Raw genomic sequence first — 21,123 nt, forward strand, 5'->3', positions numbered from 1 at the left:
ATTTGCGTGGCAGACCCTGGCAGGGATTTGGCGGCCTCCGGCTCTGTTCCACTTCCAAACACCCTGACCCCCCCTCTTCACAGACCTCCACACCTGCGTTCCTTCGGGGTTCCCCTACCTACGCTCCGGGGGCCTCCTACCTACGCTCCCTGCCCAGGGCCGCCATGAGCCTAGAGCCGCCCCTGCTGTTCCTGATACCATTAAAACTAAAAGGGACTTCGTCATGAGGCCAAAAGACGCCCAGTGTAATCAAGCTTTACATAATCTAAAGTAAAGTTGTACTTTGAGGTTTAGGAGAAAATGAAGCAAAAATAAAACAATGGGTTTAATAAAAACGTCTGATGATTATTTTCAACATACCAAATATCTGAGCCAATCAAATATTACTACAAAAACAAAAAATAATACACTAAGAAGACATGGTTGTATGTTAACTTTTAACTGTCGTGTGCAATACTTAAAGGTTATAGTTTTCTAGATATTTTAAAGAGTTCAACTAAAACATTTACCTATCTATAAAAAGAGAAATATCAAAGTCTTCCTAAAGAAAGTATTACTCGTTACATGGCCCAGATTTCATAGTGGAGCACAAAGTGAAATGAAGTATGGGAACGCAGATTAACTTCCCCATTGATTTTTACCAGTCTGATAACCGAGTTTCTCCAACGTAGAGTACGGATCTAGATAAGGAGACCTGAAAGGAGGGTCTGCTATCACAGGAATGTCCCCTTCATGGTATTCGGGTATGTACTCCTGCCCTGTGTGCCCAACTGTGTGTATGCTGACTTTTATTTTTGCCCATGGGCATCGCACTAATGCAACATGTGTGCAGTGTCCGAGACCTAGCCCTGACAATGCCATGTTCAGGACCTGTGGTGTGACTTGGAGGGGCGCGCCAAGCGTTCCCTCAAAGTGAACGACTGACTACTGTTTCTGTCTTGGGTTTAGCACATAAGGAGGTGGTGGTGGCATAGTGTGTCTTGTGATCTGATAGTGCTGACCTGAACTTTTTATCTGTGTTAGTGAGAGTGTGGCATACTGGCCACTTTCTAGTACCCAGAATCTTGAGCTGGCATCCTCTGTGCATGTTGAATGTGTGTGTAGTATGAGTAACATATGTTGCAGTAGGACTCAGTGTGTGTAGGAACCTGAGTACTGAAGTGAGTGACATGTATTTGGGATGCTCCTGTTTACTATGGCTCAACATAAAAGATGGAGATGTCTTGCTCACACAGTGGAAGTGAATTGCCTGTATTTCTGTGGCTGAAGGGTGGAGAGACAGATGCTGAAGCAATGACGATGGAGAGAGTGCTACTGTAAGAAATTGGATTATTAGTTGAGGGGGGTAAGTATCCATCTCAAATAATAATCACACAATCTGTGCCACAGCTGCAGTAACTAAATAACCTGAGCTCAACCCCTTGATAGCTATGGTAAAGAGCGGACAGGCTTAACTTAGAGGCAATGTGTAAAGTATTTATGCAGTACTAAAACAGTAATCAAGTCAAAATGCAAAACGATAAAATAGAAAAATAGAGCACAATTTAATAAACAAAATTACACCAAAATGTCAAAAATCCAATAAGGGAAACTGGAGATACTTTTTTTAACGTTTTAAGTAGAAATAGCAACAACAAGCACCAAATCCAATGATGGTCGCAGTAGGACAATGAGATGCAGGTCACCTTAAAGTGCGAATTGAATACCCTAACCAGGTTCATCCTGGTTGAAGATTTAACAGTCTGACATTAGAGCATTGAGTTCCAATCCACCACAGGAGTATACATCTAAAGCCCCCAGGATCTCAGCGGGGGCACTTAGAGACTCACAGGGTGTCAGGCAGAGGCAAACGGGAGAGTCCAGTTCAGTGCTACTGGTCAGCTAGACAGTTGCAGGAAAAGGCCATTTGTAGCTTGTTGTGTCTCTGTAGCGTACACAGGAGGACATCCTTATGACCATGGAGCCCACTTCTTTGACCGGGGTACAAGAGAGAGAGACGGTCCAGTCCTGCAGGACTCTTATCAGGCTGCGGACAACAGGTTAATTCTTCTTCTGATTATCCACAGGTCGGGGAGTGCTCTGAGGTTGTTGCCTGGAAGTGCTACCGTAATACCTGGCGTGTGTATGCATGAACTTACAACTGTCTGGGAAGACAACAGAAGGGCCCTGCCGAAGGGTCAGCTAACATTTGCCCGGACAGGGTGGACTTCTTTGAAGTTTGCCCCAAATGTCATATGAGAATCCCAGGCAGACCTGTCAAGCAGGATGAGACATTCAAGAAGGACATGACACTTTAATATCAACAGGGACCCTCCCACTCCCTTGCATATTCTATGGGAAAGAGAGGGATTGTCATTTCACATTTAGGTCAGCCTATTGCTTTGCTACTGGCAGCAAGTTCACACATCTTTCACATCAAATTAAATGCTACTTATTTCCTGTCCTTAATGGGAGAACAAAATGCAGATCTAGCTTCAATGAACTTCAGGCAGGGCAACAGTAAATTAAAAAAATATGCTTTTCTGTAATATTGAGAACAAATTATACTATACAATTGAATTGGATTTTTAACAAATGCAAACAATATTTGTTTAATTATTTTTCTAGCTAGTTCTATTCCTGAAATACAGGATTAGTATTTACTATGACATCCTATTTTTTAGTATGGAACAGCGAAACCTAAAACAGTGAAAATTGCTTTGAGTTAATTTTCAGTGTAAGGACATCTTTAATGTTAAACTTTTACATGTCCTACTTTTAAATACCATGCATCCTGTCTTGACTTATAAACAGTTCAAATGAAGATTTTGGCCTGTCAAAAGGGGTTATTTTAACAGGGTGAATTTCCAGTTAAAATATGCACAGCCAGGCTACTGGTAGCAGGTCTGTAGTCATGTTTGCATTGTGACGGTAGTGGATGGTGTAATGGATCCTGCAGCCCACGTGTAACTTTTAACATACAGCCCCTGGATACACATTGCCACCATATAACAGGGACTGGTAGGTAAGTTAAATATGCCAATCAGGAGTATACAAGTTTTACCATGTTGAAAGGAAGAGCAAAAGCGTATTACGACTGGTTAGCAGGGGGAAAGTGTACAGAGTTCTATAGCCTGCAAAAATAGGGTGCAGAAAAAAGAATAGAAAAATGGGGTGAAACAACACAAAGGGAAAATTTCCAACAGCTAGAAATTACATGAAGACTTTATTAATAGGAGGCTGCAGATTATGGTTTCCTGAGCCTTGGCATAAGGTAGATGGTAGGAGTTATGGGTGAAACTGCAGTTTCAGTTGTGCAAAGTGAGGAAGTATCAGGTTCAGACCTGCCTTTACGTCTATCCCTGATTATTACTTCAGAGATTGTGACACCTTGGCGCAGAATATCATATATAATTGTTCCCAAGCTGTGGATGCTCCAGTCTGACAGACCCGGTACAAACTGCTATGAAGAAGCATCACTTTACACAACGGCTGTGTCTGGATAGCTGCCTGGAGAGCACTTAAAAGAGACCCACCCCAAACCAGTCCTGAAGTTGGAGGCAGTAGAGCCACATCCCTGTCGAGAAAATGTGTATACGACTAGGACCCTAAGTACCCCACTTTGTTTCAATTTCAAGTTCTTCATGACAAAGGAATGCAGTGCACCATAAAGTAGTTGAAGGACTGGTATATGGCCGGGGCCAGTGTCTGTTTGACAGTCAGTCTACCAGAGGTGAGGGGACATCACCTGAAGCCCTCACCTTCTGCTGGAGGAGCTGAGGTTCTGCATAGTGCCTGAGTCAGCGTCTCAGCATCTGCTGAGAGAGTAAGGAGTCTTCCTGTTCCTACAAGGAGTTAGACTGCGCAGGAGAAGTGGCATAGTGTGTTCCTGGCCTTGGGATCAGCCAGAGAAGCAAAATGCGTAATGAGAGGGAAGTTAGAAACAACCCATGCTGTAGAGGGTCTCCTGGGCTCTTTCCGGGTCCTATGAAAGTCTACATGCATCCGGTCACCTGTCCAAGGCACGCTGCATTCATCTTTCCATACATAAAGTACCAGGTTTGGCTACCCTGACGTGTATCATCCCAGATCATGACTGCATCAGCCTTGAAATGTTTATCAGGCTTGGGTGGAGCTGCATGTACCTTTGCATATGTAGTGGCCAAAGTCAACGCTGCATCTGTCATGACACAAGTACTGGACCAGGTCAGGCTGCAACTACCTGATTCTGGGGGTATCCACCTAGAGTAAGGTGCAACTACATCGACATGCGCTTCATCTCGGATTGGGGCCACAAATGCCATAATGCGCTTCTGCATCAGCGCAGAAGCAGACTATGACTGCTAGGAGCACGTGACAGTGGTGCCAAGGCCTGCTAATTGAAGCCAGACCTTCCAGGGAGGTCCCCTTCGAGAAGACACAAGCTGGGCCTGACTCTATTAGTGGACACCACTGAAACTGCACGCATTCACCATCAGCGTCCACCTGTGGTGGAACTAAACCACTGATCTTGTGCTGAAGGAAGCAAAAAATTCCAACCCACGACAACAACAGGGATAAGAACCTGATTAAACAATGACTGATTGCGCTTTTGACTTGTGGGGAAATGTAATTTGCACCTGAGCTGTATTCATTGCTGTACCATATTTTTTCTGGTGACCAGTCAAACCATCAGAGAGAACATGGAGTGGCGGGGGAAGCTGTATAGCACCCACAATCGAATCAGGGTACCACCTGCTTTGCTGCATTGAATTGTGTAATATGTAGTGCTGCTTTGTACTTAAAAAATACTTTCTTTTTCAAAAATACAAAGGCTGGACTAGACATTAAAGTTATTCTGTCTTTTAGTTGATTATTGAGTACTGAACCATGCCACTACAATTCCTCCATGAAAAGCATTTGAATGCTTGCCCTCTCTACTCAGAAAGTCAAATTGGGAAAGGTTTATACTTGTCCCAGTTTGCAGAGCCATAGTTGGATGGACGTCGGGCCACAAAGGCAAATGACCTCAACAACCACGGTTGGAACCCAGTAGCTCCTGTCTGTTCTGTGATCCACATTCACAATTACTAGGATCATACTAATTTCAAGATGCCAGGAGCTGCTTGTGATTTTTGGATGGAGTTTGCTTCAGTAAAAAGTTATTTGACATGGAGCAGTTTTTGAACTAGCTGATTCATTCAGAAGCTTTATCAAGCAGCATGATAGTTTAGAAATGTTATGCGCATGATCAGTTATAATACCTGGCATTTTGTAGTGTGAATAGCTTTCTTGCAAAGCTTCTTATTGGCTTTAGGGCATATCTGAGTTTCTGCTTGGCCTTACACTGTCTGTATTTATATTCCGGTTGCATGGCGTTATTCTCCATTTATTAGCTCCAGGTTGAAGGAGGTTACTTGTGGATTTCAATCACAGAACCTTTACTGTGGGGCACATATGTTCAGTGATGATGTATCCATTTTGAATCTTCAGATTCACATTTTTGTTGTTGGTAATGGGATACTGTCTCTAATTAGATGGGCCAAAGGTAGCTTGCAATAAGTGTTTCATTACACCAGGTATTTGATTGACAGCTTTCAACAAGGGAGGCATGTCCACTATGAATCTTCAGATCCAGGATTTTGTGGGAGATAATGAGTTCTGTCCCTCATTAGATGGGTCAATTGTAGATTACAATGATGCATGTCATTACAGTTGTACTTAATTTTTGCCAACTAATGGGCACCTGCACTCAATTTTAGGGGCCAGGTGCTGTATTACAAACATTGCCCTGGGGGCACGACAAGCATGTGCGCCTGTTTTCTGCACCGCCAGGGCACTGTAGTATTATAGAAGGCACAGACGCTTCTGTGCCTTCTTCTGTAATAGAGATAGCACTGGTGCACAGAGAGCAACAGAGGTGTCTTTAGGGTCGCTCTCGAGTTAGCATGGGGGCATGGACCCAAACTAATCTGGGAAACAGTTAGTCTCTACACCCACACCCTATTATGGACGCCGGTTTAAAGGCAAAGAGGCCTTCTTCAGGAGGTGCACTGACTGTGCACAAGAAGGTGACACACAGTCGATACATTCCTTGAGGGTGAAGGAACTTTCAAGGTGGGGAAATAGTGTTACATGTACCCCACAGCCACCCCCTTGCAGATGGGTGCAGTCACTCACTGCACCTGCCTTCAAGGGGACGTGTGCCCCCTTTTTAATGTGCTCTCATGTCCGCATACACAGAGAAAGACAGAGCACCTGATTCATTTTTAGGTCTCAGCTGGGGAAAGCAGCGGGCATGCGCTGCTCTTGTCTTGTGAGAGCTCCTTGGAATCAATAGATTCCAAAGCTCTCTGAGGCGGAGTTGAAGCCCTGCCCATCTTCCTCATTCGCTGGCGTCATCTTGCATGCAAAACGCAGGCTCACGATTGAAAAGGAAGCTTCTTAGTCCCTCCTTGTTGTTGCCTTGTCTCCTTTTAGCCTCGCCCACCGGAATTGGATCTTTTACCAGCGGCAGTACACACACTCCTTCATTAGTCGGTGTGCACTTTTTTCTTCACATTCGGATCCCGTAAGAGTGCTGGCACCACCTGCGCTGCTGTGTCCTAGACGCAATTGGGAGTCTTCAGGTAGTGCTCCCCCTACACTGGGGGAGGGGGCAGGGGGGCGTTGTGCACAAAACCTCATCTGTTCTTAGAGTGCTTCTGGTGTTTTGTAACCTCTACATTGCTAGCCGTAGCAGGTGCCGTCACATGCTGTTGTTACTTTAGTAGTCGAGGTTAGGTAGGGTCAACAATGTCACATGTCTTCTCCATTCCAGTGGTCTCACCTCCTCTCCCTGCATGTGCCTAGTCCATGCTCTGCCACCTCACGGGCTACATTTCACTCCTCAGAGCTGCCCGGAGTTTGACTGCCGTTTTCCATATTTACAGAATCAGAGGCGCCCCCAGTCGCCTGATCCCCACTGGGGACTGTGCTCTCGGTAAATGTTTGCAGAGTAAAGTCTCTTCAAGTAGTCCGTTCCGAGCCTCAAGCTGTGCGTGCGTAACCGCTGTCTAAGGAAGCTGTGTGCAGCAAGGGAAGTGCTGATTGGCACCCTTCAGCCAGGTACCTCAAGTCGAATTGAGGCCTCCGCGGGTAGACATTGTGGACCGGGCCGGATTCTCGCTTGATGTTTTTCCAGCAGATAACAAAAACATAAAGCAGCCGCTCAAGCTTGCTGGGCCCGTCTTGTGGCCTGTGCCCGCCATTACATGGTGTCGGAGGCTGGGATTTTACAACCTGTCTCCCCGTGCTTAGTTACCCCATACTGTAGGGAAAAACTGCAGCGAATCGCAACCAGGTTGCAAATGCAGCATGTATCGTTTTCCAGAGGTTTCTCATCTGAAGGACCTGGAAAATATAAACATCCATGGCTATGTAGTTTTGGGAGTCAGAGACTTTGGCAATTTCTCGGAGTGCTTGGATAGGTCAACAACACACTGTCTGTAAAGAGAGAAAACAAATCTGCCAGCCGTGCACCGTCCGACTCGACAGGGTGCTCGTGCCAGCAAACTCTACGGTGCTAGTGTGTCAGATCACATGAAGCACAGTTGGTGTGCAGGGTCAGACTGGCCGGTAGGGTGATCTGGCAGCATTTGGGCCAATATCTTGTCTGTTTGCGGACCAGCTTCATGGTTGAGGGGCCCGTTTTTATGCTGGTATCCCCTATTTTACCACAAACGTTGGACGTAGTAAGCACAAATCCGCACCATAGGGCTTTGGGTCGTAAGTATTCCCTTCAGGGAGCTGTATGGGCTCTAGGGAGTATGCAGCCTACTCTGAAAGTGTTAAGGGTTTCTAGGCAGTAAGGTAACTGTGGGCTGAGCCGTATGTAACTGGTCAGTGCAGTAGTATGGAGCGTTATACAATATGTATCCTGCCCGGGCAAACCCAGGAGAACCAGAGAACCGAAGAAGACGAGAACGAGGAGGCGGGTACGCGAGGACGCAGAAACGACGACGGGGGAACACAGAAGGAGGCTGAGACGTGCCCCGACGAAGGCCATCCGGACGAGACGGCTGGGGCCCGGTCATCGGGTCCCGGCTTCAGGCAAGTCATTGGGAAAACCAGGCGCACACTGGTGGGGTGGCTGCACACGCAATCAGGATTTGCGGACCTATCAGAGATTTCCCTGAGTGTGTGAAGTAGAGGAGAGGGGAGCACTGTTAAGGAGACAAGGGGGACAGGCAAAAACAAGAGGGGGCAAACCTAAACATATGTCCAACAGAGGACCGCCTGATCATAAAGACCCGGGGATTATATATGTATATATAGGTCTGACACCGACCCTCATCACGGAGAACGCTAGTTGGGCTGGCTTGGGATGGCATTAAAAACGCAAGAGCACAGAGAAGCTCACACCAAAGGGGAACAAGACACTGATTGTCTCTTGTCTTTTTACCGAGGGGACGATCGGACAGGGAGCCCGCAGAAGAAGAAACCGACGGGGAAGAAAACAACCGATAGTACCAGGCCTCGCCCAGAGCTCCAGACCAAGGCGAAGACAGCCATTTTGCCACAATTTCCATGTCCACTGACCTGTGAGCCCGAATAAAAGATATACACAGCATATCCCTGCCTCGTCTGGTCTGTGGGGTTGTGACAGCGCCTTTAAAGTAATTTCACCCGCACATCAGGAGCCCCCTTACCCCACCAATTCAGTTCCTCGTGCAGGTCGAGGGCAACACGGCAATGAGCATAGATTCACAATGTAGCTTCCCTGACATGAATACATTCATTGCCAAAGGCAATATTGACCACTCCCCTGCCTCTTCTGTAGGTCTGCGTGTGACCAGAGCCAGTTTTCACCACGCACCAAGTCTGTTGCCATCTGAGCAATCCGGGTCAGTATGGATCACTAACTCTCTACGTCTTCCCCAGAGTGCCATCTGACCATTGGAAGACAAGTGCCACCGTCCTAGATAGTTTTCAGTTATAAATACACTCCCCTTGTGTGAGCGTTCATAACAAACATTAAAACAAGCATTGAAAAAGCAATAGGTCTCGCCTTTGATTAAGTTAAAGCCATTTGCTTTGCTAATGGTATTGTATAGCATAGCAAGTGGCTTCACCTTAATGAAAGGCAAGACTTATTGCAATCTTGATACTTGTTGATCAAGGTAGCTCATGCAAGCGGCTGTCCTGAGAGAGCCCTATTACTTGTAATAGAGAGCACTGTCCCTGTTTGCGCCCGGCACACCTGTTTAAAGGTGCACTGTGGCGCAAATAGGAACAGTGCGCCCGTTACATAGCATGGGGTAAGGTCTTCTTTTTTCATCAAGGTACATGTACCAAAGAAAAACAGAGAAATGCATAAAAGTAAGAAGAGCAGAGTAACCGAAAGATAGGAAAACAGTGACGCAAATCAAAGCAAGGATGAAACAGGCACTGGCAAAGCCAATAGATCTGGCTGGTATTCTGCTAAAAATCTAAAATGTGTTATGCAGTGTAAAACACAAGGCAAAAAAAACAGTGCTTTCTAAACACAGTGCATCTACCAGAGAAATAAATCAGTGTGTTATAATTCAAACTACTCCTGTGATTTAAAATAGTCTCTCATGCGCTCCATAGGAGGAGGAAGGCTACGTCAGTAGCGTGAGGTGAGCGAGAAATACTTCGGTGGGAGGGGGGGGAAATTCCAATCAAGGCATATTTATGGAATTAGTAATACTAGGTCGCCAGACATAGAAATAATCAGCAAGAGTGAGATAAAGAGGTGGGAAATGTAGGTTGGTGCAAGAAGGAGACATGAGCTGGTATCAACTCTAGGCACCCCTGGAATTTGGTGCCATCATCATTTGTCAGTGCAGATGGTGGTCTCTTAGGATAACATTTTGACCCCTGCACTTAAATGTTGACAAATTAAGCACCGCATGCAGTAAAGTAGTGTAATTGGCTATAGTACACTGCTAACCACAACAGAGGAAGAGAACTGCAGCCAGCTATGAAAGCCATTCTATTCCACAAAAAGCTATAAACTAAAAACTATAGCTACTCGCATTCAGTATGGTTTTTCATTTTCTATTTCGAAGACCATTAAACGTGATAGTCTGCAACAAATTACAGTCTGTAGGGTTTAGAGTTCTGATAAAATACTTGCAGCATAGCAAGTCATTTCTCTGTCCTTGCACTGTATGAAAAAGCTAGGCAAAGAAAGAAATTCTTCAATTCAATAGCGAGAAATGCAAGTTTTTCTTCAATTTCATCAAAGTTGGAGATCACTTTTATTGCAACATGGCACTGCAGAGATGTGGTGTATTGCTATAATCGCTCATTTGAAGCTCTGTTCGTGATGGCAGCTGCTGCCTCTCACAATAAATACCATGCTCACAGCACCTATTTGTGTATGCGACTTAGCTTGCATGGAGATGGACTGCCGACAGCCATAGAACAATAGTTTGATAAATCAAGTTGGGGGGCTTCAAAACCTTCAGTGCAACAATGTCGAATCTAATGTAAGAGCTCAAATAGGTAGAAGGCAACTGTTACATTGGTCACATGGCCACCAATGTTGGCCATAGGCTGCAAGATGGCTCAGTGGGTTAATACTATATGCTTCTGGCCACTCCTTCAATAGACACCTACTTGAAAATTGTTACCCGACCGTTCCATCGCCATCTCCTTGTAAGATTCAGATTTAACATCATTCAGTACTCCTTGGGGCACTATCCTGTATGGGGGAAATCAGACCTGACCATCTTCTGCAGCTGTGATAACTTTTCGGAACAGTCACTCATGCACTTTATTATGTTTTGTGGCCATTTTGAGGACGGTAGAAAACAGTTCCTGGTTCCCATCCTAAGAGAAGCGGGCTTTACACAAGTCCGGCCTGCACTTCTCTATTTACAACTCTTGAGTAGTACCAGGGTAATCTTTAGGGTCACAAGCTTTTTGGTCGCTGCTATGCGTATTAAGATCAAAAAATTGTTGTTGAATGTCTCTGAGGTGTGATTTTAACGCAGTCCTTTGGATGTGGGGATGTTTTATCTATACTCTATGTACAAATATGACAATGAATTGTTTTTTAAATTGTTTTTGAAACATGAATTGTTTTTAAAATGTGACGGAATTGCTTTTATGATTTTAATTAATCGAATAAAGTATGACTTGACTTGACTTGACTTGTTGCTAGCATTCAGAGTAATAAGTTATTACAGTTGAGTTCTTACATCACCGTATTGCTGCCAGAGTTAAGAGCGAGGGTGAGAGGAAGGTCACAGAAAATAATTACATCTGTGGCTTAAACAAGGAAATGTGTGGTGTTGCTGCTTGCATGCAGTAGAGTCTGTGAGGTAAGCTACCTATGAGGTAATATAGCGTGTGGGATTAGATAAGGTTCTGGGGTGGGCGGTTGGGAGAAAGAGCTCGGATGAGGAAGGTGCCACTTCACTGCTGCTCCTTGTTAATGCAGAGTTGAGAACTGTAAAAAATCCGTGTCTCTAGTTGTCAAAGGTATGCAGTCTGTCTAAGTGGGCATCACAATCCTAGGCAGTTTAAGTCACAACACAACCTAAATTATCCTGTGCTCACCCTCTGGTAGCTTTGCACAGAGCAGGCAGGTTTAATTTAGAAGGCAATGTGTAAATAATCTGTGCAACAACTCGGATGCCTGATGCCAGTGCTCCCGTGGAGACCTGCATTCCTCCCAATTAATTATCTCTAGGGCCGGCTCACTGTTGAAATCGGGCCCTGCTGGAGCAAGTGACGCTGCCCAGCACCCGTGGACTGCTCCAGCCCCAAATATGTCCTGCCTGACCGGAGGGACATTGTGCAGTCGCAGTGAGAAGGCATACGTGTGGCCACACAACCGTGTCCACTCAGAGCAGACTGACCTCTGGGACAGGGCTAGAGACCCGCTTACTGAGGTGAGGCAGCGCCTGGTGGACCCGATATTGATATCTGCCTGGAGGGCGAATCAAAGGGAAAAAGTGTGGCTGTGGGATCGAGGCTGGCACACAGCTGTGCTGGACATGGTTCGGCCGCCCCTGGGTTACCATGGAGGGCACTACAGCTGGCCATGGGCATGCCTGGAAGAACCTGGCAGTGAGTCCACCAGTGTACAAACATTTAGAGGTAGCACTAGGAGGTGAGCAGAGCAAGCAGGGCACCTGCACAGCCGCAGCAGGGCCACCACATGGCAGTCAGCCCTAGGCCATGCTCTTCATCCAAGGGGACCGCCAATATAGAGACTTGCCTTGCTGCCAACAAGAATAGCATTCCTCCCTGGTGCCCTGGGCTAAATAGAAGGGTGAACTATGTGATAACGACCACCATATGAGAATACCCCCATTTGAATCATACAGTATATTCAGGCGCCTCTGAATAGTATTGGACGTCCTCTAAGAAGTGGTGAGAGGGTTGTTCCTCAAAGAGGCTATCCAACTTAAATGGATAAGAGGATGGGTTCCTCCAACATAAAGATGATCTGCTCTGAGTGGAGCAAGTTCATTAATCCAACACCTCTAAGAAACTCTGGTGGAATCTTACCACACTCCACAGCCAAATCCACTCTCTGGAATCCAAGAAGGCAAACTACATCCTAGCTGATCAGGTACCCAATTCGATGATGGGGGAAATAAGGCAGACTACCTCTTGGCAAACAAATTGCATGCCCAGCGCACCAAAGGGTATATCCGGGAGGTTCTAAATATGGTTGGCACCCTGTGCTTCTCAGAGGGAGAAAAGACAATAGCAGTTTATGAAAATCAATTCAATTTTAATGCATCCAATTGAAAGCTGGAGACGGACTACCTGCCTCCGAGGACAACCCGACTGTACCACTGGAGAAGGAGCTCATTATGGAGGCGCTAAAAAATATGGTGTTACTGTTTGTTACGATTGTTTCCATTTATTGAATAACACAGCAACCAGCCTGACATCTTCCGAATTTTAAAGCAAGTTGCCGGCAGTAATACCCTTGAAAATAACCCCTGAAGAAGAGACAGAAGTTCCGAAATGCATTGGGTTGGGTCTTCAAAAATGTTCATTTAATATTTGATGCTATGTAAAACTGATTTATGTTTGTGAGTTTCATGTTCATTTGTGAGATGTAAGATTTTGAATATGCACAGGAATTGCATTTGAGTTGAATTGCACAATTGGATGCATTAAAATTGAATTTACTTTATTAAATTGCTATTGTTGATGCGTGTTAGAGCCCTAGTTGCCCACTTGGAGCTAGGCCACTTTTCATTACTGGGCTAAATAGAGACACACATGAACCCCCTGGATCACACCAGGACTAACTAAGCTGCACAGAGCATTGCAGGCAGAGACCCCCTCTCAGCAGTGCCTGCTCAGGAGCACAGACCACAGTGTGGGGGTGGTGCACTGAGACCAGCAGACAGCGCTGCAAACACAATCAGTTAGTCAAATTGGGAGGGAGACATAGGTGACGGTGAAGGAACATCTGGCTGATCACCAGCAGGAAGCACCTGCGCCCTTCCCTCAATCTCCCTAGGAGCATATAATAGTAGTGTATCTGGCAACCCACATACACCATCAAGCTCGAAGCATTGGCTAGCCCCATATGACGCGGCCATGATGAGAGGCAGGGGCAAGAAAGACACCTCCATTAAGTCCATGCTACAGCAGGCCTCCACCCGCAGGCTGATATGGGGCTCAACACGTGCAGACTCTCCAAACTCTCCAACAGACGATAGTGATCGAAAGCCCCCCTGGCGGACTCAAACACAACCAATGACTTTCTGCTGGTGGCATTCCAAGACCCTGAGGATGAGATCCTCCGTCTCAAGTCAGCCCTACCCAGTAGCCTACATGAAATTAGCAGAGATGTCTATGAATTGCACCTCAGAGTGAAAAAGGTGAAGAAGGGCCAACATGAAGAGGTAGACGACTGCGATAAACGCCAACAATGGATACTCCCGTTAGAACAACACTACCAGCAACTCCAAGACACATGTGAGGATCTGGAGAAAATGCAGGAACAATGTTCTCATCTACGGAATGTCTTTGGCGGTTCAACCCGCAGACCTACCCACATATGTCCAAGTGCTTCTTGAGGCAATACTGGAAGAACCGACTCACCCGAGCAGCCGTTATACAGAACACATAGTCAAGTCAAGTCAAGTCAACACTTATATAGAGCACTACATACCCAGAGGGTCTCAAGGCGCTTGAGGAAAATGGGGGTATTTATTTATCGAATATCCAAGTTTTTAGTTGTTTCCTGAAGGAGAGGTGGTTCTGTGTAAGGCGGAGGTGGATGGGGGGAGAATTCCAGGTTTTGGCCGCTAAGTAGGAGAAGGATCTTCCCCCATGGTGGCTCTGTGGATGCGCGGGACAGCGGCTAGGGCTTGATTGGACGATCGCAGCTGGCGGGTGGGGGTGTCAAAGGATAGGCGCGTGTTGAGGCATTCAGGTCCTAGGTCGTAGAGGGCTTTGTTTGCGTGGGTGAGGAGACGGAACGTTATCCTCTTGTTGACGGGGAGCCAGTGGAGGTCTTTTAGGTGACCGGTAATGTGATCTTTGCGGGGAATGTCTAGTATGAGTCTGGCTGAGGCGTTTTGGATGCGTTGGAGTTTTTTCTGTAGTTTGGCTGTGGTTCCGGCATACAGGGTGTTTCCATAGTCCAGTCGGCTTGTGACCAGTGCGTGGGTGACCATTTTTCTTGTTTCGGTGGGGATCCAACGGAATGTTTTTTTGAGCATGCGTAGGATGTTGAAGCATGATGATGTGACAGCGTTGACTTGTCTGGTCATCGAGAGTGAGGAGTCCAGGATAAAGCCCAGGTTACGTGCGTGGTCAGTAGGTATGGGTGCGTTTCCCAGAGCTGGTGGCCACCATGAGTCGTCCCAAGCGGAGGGGGATGATCCTAGGATGAGGACTTCCATTTTGTCCGAGTTCAGTTTTAGATGGCTGTTCTTCATCCACTCTGCTACTTCTTTCATTCCTTCATGTAGGTTGGTTTTGGCGGTGTTTGGGTCTTTGGTGAGGGAGAGGATCAGCTGGGTGTCATCGGGGTAGGAGATGATGTTGAGGTTGTGTTGCCGCGCGATGGTTGCGAGGGGGCTCATGTATACGTTGAAGAGGGTCGGACTGAGTGATGATCCTTGTGGTACGCCGCAGATGACTTCGGTGGCCTCAGATCGAAAAGGGGGGAGGCGGACTCTTTGGGTTTTACCGGCGAGGAACGAGATGATCCATTCCAAGGCTTTTCCTTGTATTCAGACGTTGCTGAGGCGTTGTATAAGGGTGCTATGACAGACTGTGTCGAAGGCTGCGGAGAGGTCAAGTAGGATGAGGGCAACTGTTTCTCCATTGTCCAGTAGTGTTCGAATGTCGTCTGTTGCTGCGATGAGGGCGGTCTCTGTGCTGTGTTTGGCTCGGAAGCCCGACTGTGAAGGGTCGAGGGATTTGTTGGATTCGAGGAAGGTGGCGAGCTGGCTGTTGACGGCTTTCTCAATGACTTTGGCAGGGAATGGGAGGAGCGAGATGGGGCGGTAGTTTTTGAGTTCAGTGGGGTCTGCTGTGGGTTTCTTCAGAAGGGCGCTGAGTTCGGCATGTTTCCAGCTTTCCGGGAAGGTAGCGGAGTTGAGGGAGCAGTTGATGACGTCTCGGAGATGGGGTGCGATAATGGAGTCTGCTTTATTGAAGATGTGGTGGGAACATGGGTCGGTTGGGGATCCTGAGTGGATGGAGTTCATCAGGCGGATGGTGTCTTCAGTGGTGAGTGGGTTCCAGGTGTAGAGGCTGTTCGAGGGGTGTTTCGTTCGGAGGTGGGTGGAGTGGGTTGGTCTCCGGCCTGGTTGTCAAAGCTGTTATGTATGTCGGCGATTTTGTTGTGGAAGAATGAGGCCAGGGAGTCGCAGAGGACTTGGGAGGGAGTGATGTCATTGGTGCTGGCGGTTGGGTTGATAAATTCTTTGACGATGTTGAATAGTTCCTTGCTGTTGTGGGCGTTGTTGTCAAGTCGGTCCTTGAATGCTGATTTCTTGGTTGATCGGATCAGTTGGTGGTGCTTGCGGGTGGCGTTTTTGAAGGTGGCCAAGGTGACAGTGTTTGGGTCTTTTCTCCAGGCTTTCTCAAGGGTACGGCAGAGTTTCTTGGATTTCTTAAGGTCATCGTTGAACCAGGGGGCTTTTTTGCTGTGTTGCTTGATTTGATGGTTTTTCAAGGGTGCTAATTCGTCGGCGCTGTGGGTGATCCAGTGTGTGAGGTTGGTGGCTGCTTGGTTTGGGTCCGATGAATTGGCAGGAGGGTTTTGGTGAAGCGATGTGAAGAGCTGGTCGGTGGCGATTTTGTTCCAGTTTCTTCGGAGAATTGGTTGAGGGTGGTTGTAGGTCGTGGTCTTTTTGTAGTTGAAGTGAACGCAGCTGTGGTCCATCCAATGGAGAGCTGTGTTGTAATTGAAGGAGATGTGCTTGCTGGATGTGAAGATTGGGTTGAGCGTGTGTCCGGCGTAGTGGGTGGGGGTGTCTACAAGTTGTTTGAGTCGAGATTGTCCAGAAGGGTGGTAGTGTTGCTGTCGTTGTTCTTTTCCAGGTGGAAATTGAGGTCTCCCAGTAGAATGTATTCCTCAGAGGGGAGGACATGTGGGGTGATGAAGTCAGTGATGTCTTCGCTGAATTGTGTGAGGGGTCCTAGTGGTCTGTAGAGGAGGGTGCCTCTGAGTGTGGTCTTGGGGTCAGTGTGGATCTGGAAGTGAAGGTGTTCGGTGATAGCGAGGTTATCATCAGAACTGGTCGTGACGCGGATGGAGTTCTTATGGACAATGGCGATGCCTCCTCCTGTTTGGTTGGTGCGGTCCTTTCGGATGATCTTGTAGCCGTCCGGGATGGCTATGGCGATGTCGGGCGCTGATGAGGCGTTCATCCAGGTTTCTGTTAGGAAGGCGACGTCAGGAGATGTGCTGTCGAGTAGGTTCCAAAGGTCAATGGCGTGTTTGTGAACCGAGCGGGTGTTGAGTAGGATGCATTTTAGGTGGTTAGTGCCGGAGCTCTGTTTGGGGTTTGTGGGTTTGGTGTGGGTCCTGATGCAGTCGAACTTGCAGGAGTGGCAGGTGAATGGTCCATGGGCGTGTTCTGGGGCGGCTTGGTGGCAGTTTGGTGGACGGCCGGGGTTGAGGGCTGAGAGGTTTGCGGCGTCGTATGTGATGCGGGAGGAGATGGGTTTTCGAGGACCAGGGGGTCTGGCGCTGGGTACGGTCCAGGCGCGGACGGGCGTAGACGGGCTTACCTTTGGCGCACCTTCGGCGCGCAATGGGCGCGTCCGCTGCCCCTGAACGCTGCGCAAAAATGCATCTGTCATAAATGGATAGTGGAGGGGGCGGAGCGTGGGAGGGGCAGCTGGGAGGCGGGAGCGGGGGGAGGGACGGGCTGGAGGCACAACAAAATGGCAGCAACAATAACACAAGGCAAACAGGGCGAGATTGGGGCACGATGCTAAATAATGCTGTAGGCACAATCAGGCACTACTAAATCTCACGGAGCAATTCAGGCAATGCGAGCGGTGGAGCGCTAGGAACATACACAGGCACAATAAATTACAAGCAATGCGACGCGCTACAGCAACTAAGCAGGCACAAATTAGCACAAATCGATTATAAGGCACAGAATTGTTTTGGCAGCAGTGGGGAGAACAGCGCTACGATACCAAGAGACAGCAGCGGGGAGAACAGCGCTACGATACCAGGAGGCAGGGTGGAGCGACCGCTTCTGCCGGAGACAGGCTGGTCACAGTGCTACACCGGACGGGACGTTCCTGATAGCCAGTGGGTGGGAGGGGCAGCTGGGAGGCGGGAGCAGTGGGGGGACGGGCTGGAGGCACAACAAAATGGCAGCAACAATAACACAAGGCAAACAGGGCGAGATTGGGGCACAATGCTAAATAATGCTGTGGGCACAATCAGGCACTACTAAATCTCAGGGAGCAATGCAGGCAATGCGAGCGGTGGAGCGCTAGGAACATACACAGGCACAATAAATTACAAGCAATGCGAAGCGCTACAGCAACTAAGCAGGCACAAATTAGCACAAATCGATTATAAGGCACAGAATCGTTTTGGTAGCAGTGGGGAGAACAGCGCTACGATACCAAGAGACAGCAGCGGGGAGAACAGCGCTACGATACCAAGAGGCAGGGTGGAGCGACCGCTTCTGCCGGAGACAGGCTGGTCACAGTGCTACACAGGACGGGACGTTCCTGATAGCCATTGGGTGGGAGGGGCAGCTGGGAGGCGGGAGCGGGGGGAGGGACGGGCAGGAGGCACAACAAAATGGCAGCAACAATAACACAAGGCAAACAGGGCGAGATTGGGGCACGATGCTAAATAATGCTGTGGGCACAATCAGGCACTACTAAATCTCAGGGAGCAATGCAGGCAATGCGAGCGGTGGAGCGCTAGGAACATACACAGGCACAATAAATTACAAGCAATGCGAAGCGCTACAGCAACTAAGCAGGCACACATTAGCACAAATCGATTATAAGGCACAGAATCGTTTTGGCAGCAGTGGGGAGAACAGCGGTACGATACCAAGAGACAGCAGCGGGGAGAACAGCGCTACGATACCAAGAGGCAGGGTGGAGCGACCGCTTCTGCCGGAGACAGGCTGGTCAGTTCATAGTGTAGCTCCAAGGTGTCTGGCCGGAGCCCCACCACCAAATGTACTCACGCAAGTCCACTTCTTCGAGGACAAAGAATCCCTGATGTCCAAATCCTGAAAAGAGGGCTAGATCTCCTTCAATGGTGCTAAACTGCAGCTATTTCAGGATTTGTCACCAATCAGTCTAGCCAAACGCCGATCTTTTAAGCCCATCATGGACTTTCTACAATAAGCAGGGCTCAAGTACAGATGGGGTCACACCTTCAGGCTCCTCTTCCAGTGCGAAGGGAAAGCTAGATCCCTTACCCCTCTGGAGGCGGCCCAAAAACTCCTGAATATGACATCCTCAAGTGAGTTGCCAGGATCCCAGGACCCAGTGGGGACCACAAGAATATGGATGTGGTGTGGGCTCCCATCTATCAAGCACACCGGTTTCAGAGTCCAGTGTCAAATGAGATAGTGGCCAGCAAAGAGAGACTCCTGTACCACTTACATCAAATTACAGGGAGTAGCCTGGAGCCTCTGGGAGCCACAGACACACCAGAGGAGGGGCAGCTAACCTTTGGTTAGTCAAGAGTATTGAAGCCCCCTGTAAACTCACAACAAGTTGCTATCCTGTCACACATGATTACTGAGGGGTGGATGAGGGAACCCAGGGAGAGCCATCTGGCCACATACAAACGGTGATAACCCCCTGAGACTTTGCCTCTGCTTCTCCCTGACGATTTAGGGTCTGGAACGGATATAACCCATGCAGGATCTTCTCCATTCACTCATGTGGGACACTAGTTTTTATTGTTTTTGGGTTGGTTGGGGAATACAGAGGGAGACAACACCACCATACATGAGATGCATGTACAAACCCATTCATCCATACCACAGTGCTCGGGACCCAGCTTAGCCAACCACACCCACTGATTCACTATGACCATACCTCCCACTTTATGGGTTTTAACAAAAAAATCTGAGGCCTCAACAGCCCCACAGAGGCTTAGCATTTTGGGTGAGTTCAAACGGTCCGGGGGGTCATTTATGTGCTTCAAGAGGCATACCTACTCCAAGTGGATCAACACCGACTATGCTCTAGATTCTTCCCACTCCAATATCATGCCTCTGCCCCCAACAAAACAGCAGGGGTTGCAATTTTATTTAGGGATTCCATGATATTTCATTTGCAGAGGGTCTTGACTGATGACTTGGGGACGTGGCTGTTGTTAGAGAGTGACTGGGAAGGCACCCCATGCCGATAGGCAACATATATTGCCAGAACTAGAGAAGAGTCATTCTAAATACTCATAGTACAAAAAGATAGCCAGAGCCACAAACCACCCTCTCCTAATTGGGAGCGATTTCAATTGCGTCATGAACACGAACCTCGACAATTCACAACAGAAGGTGGGAGGTACACAAGCCTTGTTGATTGCGGGTAAAATTATTCTCCGTGAACTGTGCCTGACAGATTTCTGTAGACACCAACCTCCATTACTGGTGGACTTTTCTCATTATTCAGGAGCCCATAACACCTATGCTATAATTAACTACTTATTGTTAGACCAGCAGCTACGGCCCCAAGTGCATGACGTTTCCCAGGAACCAATAATGCTCCCAGACCAAACCCCAATCCAGATATTATTGTCTTGGCCTAGCCCCAGCCCCAACCTGACAAGTAAGCAGGTGCCTGGAGACTGCATGACTCTCAAATTGATATTTATTGTGTTTGTAAAGTGCACAGTTGTCCCAAGGGGTGTACTGGTAGTGCAGAAATAGAGTGACTCTCATATGCAGAGTGAGGTGCATGAAAAGGAGTTCTGACTAATTATCTTGCTGGAATAATTCATTCTTTTTCATCCCTGAAGGAGAGGGAGATCAGGTTCAATTCCAAGGTGGCTTGATCAGAAAATTACCTGCCACTTCTGGTGTTTATCCCTTGGGACCTCCAATAAATGGCCATTAGAGGTGGAGAAGCCTTTTAGGTATGTGAGGAACAATCTCACTCTCTCCTAATGGACCTGGTGGTACGGCATGAGATAACGACCACCATATGAGAATACCCCCATTTGAATCATACAGTATATTCAGGCGCCTCTGAATAGTATTGGACGTCCTCTAAGAAGTGGTGAGAGGGTTGTTCCTCAAAGAGGCTATCCAACTTAAATGGATAAGAGGATGGGTTCCTCCAACATAAAGATGATCTGCTCTGAGTGGAGCAAGTTCATTAATCCAACACCTCTAAGAAACTCTGGTGGAATCTTACCACACTCCACAGCCAAATCCACTCTCTGGAATCCAAGAAGGCAAACTACATCCTAGCTGATCAGGTACCCAATTCGATGATGGGGGAAATAAGGCAGACTACCTCTTGGCAAACAAATTGCATGCCCAGCGCACCAAAGGGTATATCCGGGAGGTTCTAAATATGGTTGGCACCCTGTGCTTCTCAGAGGGAGAAAAGACTGATGCTTTCCCTCAATGTTGCAATCCCATGTATAAAGGTGACCGCTCCGACACAGAAGCCCAACAGGCCTTTATATAGTCTCTGTCCCAACAGCACCTTTCC

The 21,123-nt window shown here is 47.7% G+C and overlaps 1 protein-coding gene across 2 annotated transcripts in view; it reads right to left on the reverse strand.

The window, feature by feature from the left end:
* The window catches only part of MAPK10 (mitogen-activated protein kinase 10), a 561,444-nt gene that overhangs the window by 233,091 nt on the left and 307,230 nt on the right, over positions 1–21,123 (reverse strand). The gene's annotated exons all lie outside the window — the stretch shown is intronic.

Source organism: Lissotriton vulgaris, chromosome 3_1 (assembly GCF_964263255.1).
Source record: "Lissotriton vulgaris chromosome 3_1, aLisVul1.2, whole genome shotgun sequence".
NCBI classification, from domain to species: Eukaryota; Metazoa; Chordata; class Amphibia; order Caudata; family Salamandridae; genus Lissotriton; species Lissotriton vulgaris.